The sequence below is a fragment of the Dipodomys ordii genome, unplaced genomic scaffold (genome assembly GCF_000151885.1).
Source record: "Dipodomys ordii isolate 6190 unplaced genomic scaffold, Dord_2.0 Scaffold11, whole genome shotgun sequence".
NCBI lineage: Eukaryota > Metazoa > Chordata > Mammalia > Rodentia > Heteromyidae > Dipodomys > Dipodomys ordii.
In genome coordinates, this window is record NW_012267227.1 from 4,741,441 (window position 1) to 4,747,817 (window position 6,377).

At 44.4% G+C, this 6,377-nt stretch overlaps 1 protein-coding gene across 1 annotated transcript in view; it reads right to left on the minus strand.

Annotated features, from left to right (window-relative positions):
- Nucleotides 1–6,377, minus strand: part of C2cd4a (C2 calcium-dependent domain containing 4A) — a 70,663-nt gene that overhangs the window by 62,915 nt on the left and 1,371 nt on the right. The gene's annotated exons all lie outside the window — the stretch shown is intronic.

Sequence of the window (6,377 nt, forward strand, 5' to 3'; positions counted from 1 at the left end):
GGCACTCATGAGTAGAAGTCAAATGACCCTAGGTATGCAAGGAGGGGGATTGCACAGGCTGGAACTCAAGTTGAGCTTGACACTTGAACAATGACAGTTACCACTGAGCTAAAACTCATCTGTGAAGTGAAGTTAATGTTGAGCAAGAAGGTTAAGGGTCAGTGCTCAAGCCCTGAGTTCAAGCCCCAGTACTGGTACACAGAAAAGAACTATTTCATTTTAATTAGTAGTTACCTTTTTTGTTATTGTTGTTCTTTGTGCTAGTCCTAGGTCTTGAACTCAGGACCTGGACACTGTCCTTGAGCTTTTTTTGTTCAAAACTAGCACTCTACCACTTTAACCACAACTCCACAGCTCCACTTCCAGCTGCTTTTCAGTGCTTTATTGGAGATAAGAGACTCATAGACTTTCCTGCCTGGGCTGCCTTTGAATCCCATCCTCAGATCTCAGCCTCTAGAGTAGCCTAGATTATAGGGGTGAGCTGCAAGAGCCTGGCTTAATTGGTCAGTATCTGTTGTCTTAAGTCCTTGAACTCCCTGCTTGATAAGAAATCCCTTCTTGGAAATAGGCCAACTACTGCTGTATAGCTGCATCATGAAGATTCTTTGAAACCTTGGTAGTTCAAAGTATCCCACAATAATGCTATTTAAAAAATATTTTAAAAAAGCAGTGGGATTGTGATAGGATTATTATCAAGACAGTTTAGCAAAAACAAAAAAAGTCAATAGCAACCAGCCACAACAGAGGCTCTGTTTCTCTAGGTAAGTAGAAATATGTCTCAAGAAGCTTGTTATCAAGATTTGGTAAGCCCTTTTTCCTATGAAAACACATGTCCCAAAATATCCAGCCTTCCAGTAGTATTTATTCTCTGGGTCAATAGTAAATGGAAATGTAAATATCTTATATCAGGACACTGGGTTCTGCTTGAAGTCTATCAGACGTTTCATTGATCTTTCCTATACTTTTAAAACATAGCTTCAGAGGCCCCTAACATGATCTGACACAAAAGAAAAAAAAACATAAACATTGTGTGAAATAAATATAAAACATCACTGTTTTGTACACAGTCTTGATGCCAAACAGTCCCTCCTTTAACTAGGGAAATAAAGAATTCTAATTTTTCCTTTTAAATGATTTTTAGTTCTTGGGCTGGGAAGGTGGCTCAGTGGTAGAGTGCTTGCCTTGCATGCCTAAGGCCCTGGGTTCGATTCCTCAGCACCACATAAGCAAAAAGAAAAAAGCCGGAAGTGGCACTGTGGCTCAAGTGGTAGAGCGCTAGCCTTGAGCTGAAGAGCTGAGAGACAGCGCTCAGGCCCAGAGTTCAAGCCCCATGACCGACAAAAAAAAAAAAAAAAAAAAGAAGTTCAAGAACTAAAAAATCATTTTTTGGGGGTCAGTCGTGGGGGCCTGAACTCTGGGCCTGGGCGCTCTCTTCTGGTTTTCTGGTGGTTTATTGGAGATAGGAGGAGTCTCAAGGTCTTTCCTGCCCGGGCTGGCTTTGAACCTCGATTCTCAGATCTCAGCCTCCTGAGTAGCTAGGATGAGCCACCAGCGCCTGGCTAGTTCTTGAACTTCTTTAAAAATACCTTTAGCCAGGCACGGAACCACACACCTGTAATCCCAGTACTCAGATGAAGCAGCCAGGTCTGGAGTCATCCATGGCCACCTAGCAAAGCCCTGTATTAGAATAAATGAACAAATAGAAATAAATTAATTAAGCATTTAAAAGGATCTTGAATTTATGCTCATCCAGCCTGCATCTTGCAAGCTTCCCATTTATGTTTCCCAAGCTGGGATAACAAGCATAAACCACCATAACAAGCTTATGGTTGAGTCAGGGGCCTTTTGAACTTGTCCCAGCTGGCCTGGAACCACATTCCTCCTGATCTCCACTCCCTAAGTAGCTTGGGTGACAGGTGGGAATCACCATGACAAGACTGTCTCTTTTTTAACCTCAGAGAAATTATAGATGTTTGAGTAGATACGTTTGCCCTGGTGTAAACATTACAGAGAGCCAGATGCTGGTGGCTCACGCCTGTAATTGTAGCTACTCAGGAGGCTGAGATCTGAAGATCACAGTTCAAAGCCAGCCTGAGCTCCTTTTTCTTTTCTCAGTTCACACCCTACAACAGACAAAAAATAAAAAGGACGTAAGTAAATTACCCAAGGTCACAAAGAATTTAAGTAGATAAACGTAGCTGGAACAAAGGCAGTCTGATATTATTGTGCAGTCTTATAATAGAAGGGAAATCCATTAAAAGAAAGAAAAATTATAGGTAAGAATTACTAGTCTTAGTTTCCTGGCATTTTCCATTTATTTGTTTATTTATTTAGTCAGTAATGGGGATGGAACTCAAGGACTCAAACTTGCTAGTCAAAGTGCTGCACCACTCAAATACACATCTCAGTCCTTTTTACTTTTAGTTTTGCATATAAGGTCTCACACTTCTAACTGGGCTGGCTTCAGACTTTGATCTTCCTGCTTGTTCTTCCCAAGGAGGTGGGGATTACAGGCATGCACACCACCAGGCTTCGTTTGCTTACCTCCACCTCCTGAGTATGGAGAGTTGCTTAAAGAGCAACTTTCCCCTTTGTATTTCAGATTATGTCTGGGTAAGATGAAGAATTAGCGGGAAGGGGCTTGGGGAAAGAGGAGGATGAAACAGATCGAGTGTATGCAAACACAGATGACTGAGTGAGTGTCTAATAGAAAGCTGTCAGAAAGCATAATGGCAGGAGGCTTATAAGGAGAATTCATTTGGCAAAGGTCCATTTCTAGTTCCTTGATGGCTACACAGAGAATCAATGCTTCTTATGCCCCCTAAAAGTCTTTAGACAGGTCATGTGTCCTCTTTAGCGAAGGATAGGGGGTGGGGGCAGCAGCCCTGGGTAGGACAGTGCACCCAAACAGTCCAGCTGTGGGCTGTCAGGTGACCTACCTACCTCATCTCCCTGACCTCCTGTTCTTACCCAGTCATTTCTCTTCCTGGATTTCTGTTCATGGGAACAAAAATGACATTGTGCCCAGGACTGCAGTACCGTGAATGGAAACACAAAGAATAGAACTGATTACACTGTTTGGGGTTTCCTGTCACATGATCATACTCCGAAACAAACCACATCAGATGTTCCATTCAAAGCTTCTAAGGGAACCTCTGCTTCTGTCTGGTGAGTCATATCGCAGATTGTTTTTAATTGGTCCACTTTCTAAGCGTGTATGGTGTGTTTTTTTTTCTTTTTGTCTGTCATGGGGCTTCAACTAGGTGTTAGGTGCTTTCCCTGAGCTCTGTTGTTCAAGGCTAGTGCTCTACTGCTTTGAGCCACTCACCGCCTTTCCTGCCCTGCCTGGCTTTGAACTGTGACCCTCAGATCTCAGTCTCTTGAGTAGCTAGGATAACAAGTATGGCCTATTAGTGCCTAGCTCTCTCTCAGTCTTGATGGAGGAAAGATTTAGAATTTAAACCGCTATCTGGAAAAGAACTTGATATGGGCAAAGTTTGTTTGAATATGTTCCCCTTTCTATACCTCTACCTTCCACCTGTCCTGCTAGGACCTCAGCCATCTTTTCTAGAATCTTCTCCAAAAAGGAAAGTATTTATAGCTTGACCTCGGAAGTCAGCTTTATTGATCTGCAAAGCATGAATAATACAAGCTGTCATGGGCACAAAGCAGTCGTACTGCATGGAGAGCATTTAGGATCTTGCCTTGCACTCAAGTGCATTAATAATCACACTTCCTTATCCTTCCCCTTTCTAGCTCTATCTCAATACCACAGTTGTAGCATTGCATAGCAACAGAGACAGTTTCATGGACACACTGAGAAGTCCTGCACTGCCCCCTCCTTTGCTCTTTTGGCCTCTTGGGTTTGCTGTCATGAAGGAATCTCTTGATTGAGCTGCATCCACCAGTGATATCCTTGCCCTGCTCATCTTGAGTCTACAGCCCACCTTCCAAAGGTGCCCATCCCAGAAAGCCTGCAGGCCCAGTAGATTCGACCAGATCTCAGTTCTGGCTTCCTCCCTTCAGAGAGGAGTGAAATAAAGTATTAGCCAGAACTTCTGAAGCTAAGATGGATTCCATTTTGTGAGTCAAGATGCCCTGGCACTTGAGTTTTCTGTCTTTCTTCTTGGAGACAAAAATGTCTGGTTCTACTGTATGTTCCTGATCATGGCTCTTTCTTCCCTGGCTTTGAGGAGAGACAGGACCAGGACACCATAAAGATGTGTATGGTGCCTTAACTCTTTGTCATTGTCCCTTGTCAATGAGACTTTGCCCCTCAGCACCCAAAGGATGAAGTGCTGATATGCTAATGACTTAGGGTGCATGCAGCACCCCTCTTTGCACTGTTCTTCAAGAGGCAGGAATAATCACTCTTGTGAGTTGTGCAGTCTCTGCACAAGCAATGGCCTTAATCTTGATATACAAATTCACTTGGGCATCACCAAGGCAGGTTAGGGTTGGACAAAGTAGACCCAGGGTTATCTAAGCCTGAGAACAGGGGCCAATGTGACAGAATCAGGGGCCAAAAGTAGAGTCTTCCTCAGGCTAGATCAGGCAGGAGAACCAGCTTCTAGACTTGCAGTGAAGAATGAGGTCTCAGTGCTCACCAGCTCTCTCCAGCTGTCCCTTCATTCAGCTAGGCACTGATGTCATGGGAACAACTCCACCAGGTGCCTGGTGTAGGTGTTGAGGCCTGGATGGGCCAGCACTCTGCATAATTTAATCCTCACACTAGCTCTCACAGAAACCAGCCAGGTTCTCACAGAGCTGGGCCTGCAAGCAGGTGCACAGGAAAGAAGACAATTACATTGGTTTTGGAACCCAGCTATCTCTTCTCCACTTAGGAGTTATGTGCCCCCCACCCCTCCCCAAGGATTTGCTTTCTTTCTCTGGGCCTCTGGTTCCTTATTTTGAAATGGAGATGTAATATCATGTACTGTGACAGGTGGTGAGATTGATCAGAGTACGTTTTGTAAACATACATGGAAATGTCACAACAAAACCTCTCCCTGCCTAACTAATGGAAACTCATTTTTTAAGTGTCTACCCTATGATTTCTGATCTCACTTCTGATTTCTGATCTCTCCATGACTGCTAAAGGGTTCACTCCCACTTCCACCCCAGGTAGGGACTTAAGGAAAGAGGAACTTCATGCTGAGCCCAAAAAGTTATGGAACTGAAAGAATGTCCTTCTCTGGCCCCTCATTTCCACCTCTCCAGGAAGCACTTGAGCCCTCCAGAGCTCACAATTTTGCCTGAAACAAAGCAGGTACTATATGAAGAAAATGAGGCTCAGGGAGATGACTTGATTCCCCCCCCCTTTAGATAAGAAGCTAGTGACCAAAAAAAAAAAAAAAAGACTACTAAACATTCACATCCCACCCCTCAGCAGATGTCTGTAACTGAGAAACCCTGGGGTATAATCAACTTTCAGCAGACTCCAGTGCATTTGTTGAAATCAACAAAAGAAAACAAGAAACTTTGAACTTCACCCTCAAGAAACTAACAATTTATATCTGGTTTTATCCGGCAAATCCTATTAAAGGATAATTACTGTGTAACTTGACTCACAGTTATGTGAAGAATACTGCCAGGAAAACGCTCACAGAGGCAGGAAAGCTTTCTCAGGGATCTTTCTGGAAAAGAAAGAGACACCAGAGGTATCTATTCCCTCACAGGGCCATTCTGGAAGATTCTCCACCTCTGTTACTTGTCTCTTCCTTAGCAACCATTGAAGAATTTACTTCCAGAAGAATCTGGCTTCTCAGTGAGAAAGGATTTCACTTCCCACCAAGAGGCTCTAACAGAAGGGAGGAGTGTCACCCTCCGTTGACAGCACCCGAGGTAGTTGTCAATGGTATCATGTCACTGTGCAAAGGTGTGCGTAAGAATCTTAGCACTGAGGGTGATTCTGATGAGTATTTTCTGAAGCCACAGCCCATTTGGCGATCACATAAAGCCAGGAGGAAGAAAGATCTCAGCTGATAAAGAAATCTTTCTCTCCTGCTCCCAAACCAACCCGATTTCCTTTGAATATAATAATAATCTGGAAAAAGGGATGCGGGGTACTAGGAATAAGGAGGGGTGTCATTACTTTTTCCATTTTTTTTTCTCAAACACAATGCAAAATAAGATGATCCAAGTGGAGGCTAAGGAAGGAAGACAACACTGAGGCCAGATCCTACATAGAAAAATAAATGTCTTTTTATTTTGTACGGAGCGGCTGTGAGTGTCCCGCGTCCCGCGGGCCCCGGGCTGAGCAGGGAGCCCCGCACTCAGAGCAGCAGGGCGCCCAGCAGCAGCTCGCCCTGGCCCAGCCGGCGGCCCCGCTGCAGCCCATGGCCCTTGAGCTCGGCCTGGACGCGCACGGCCAGGCG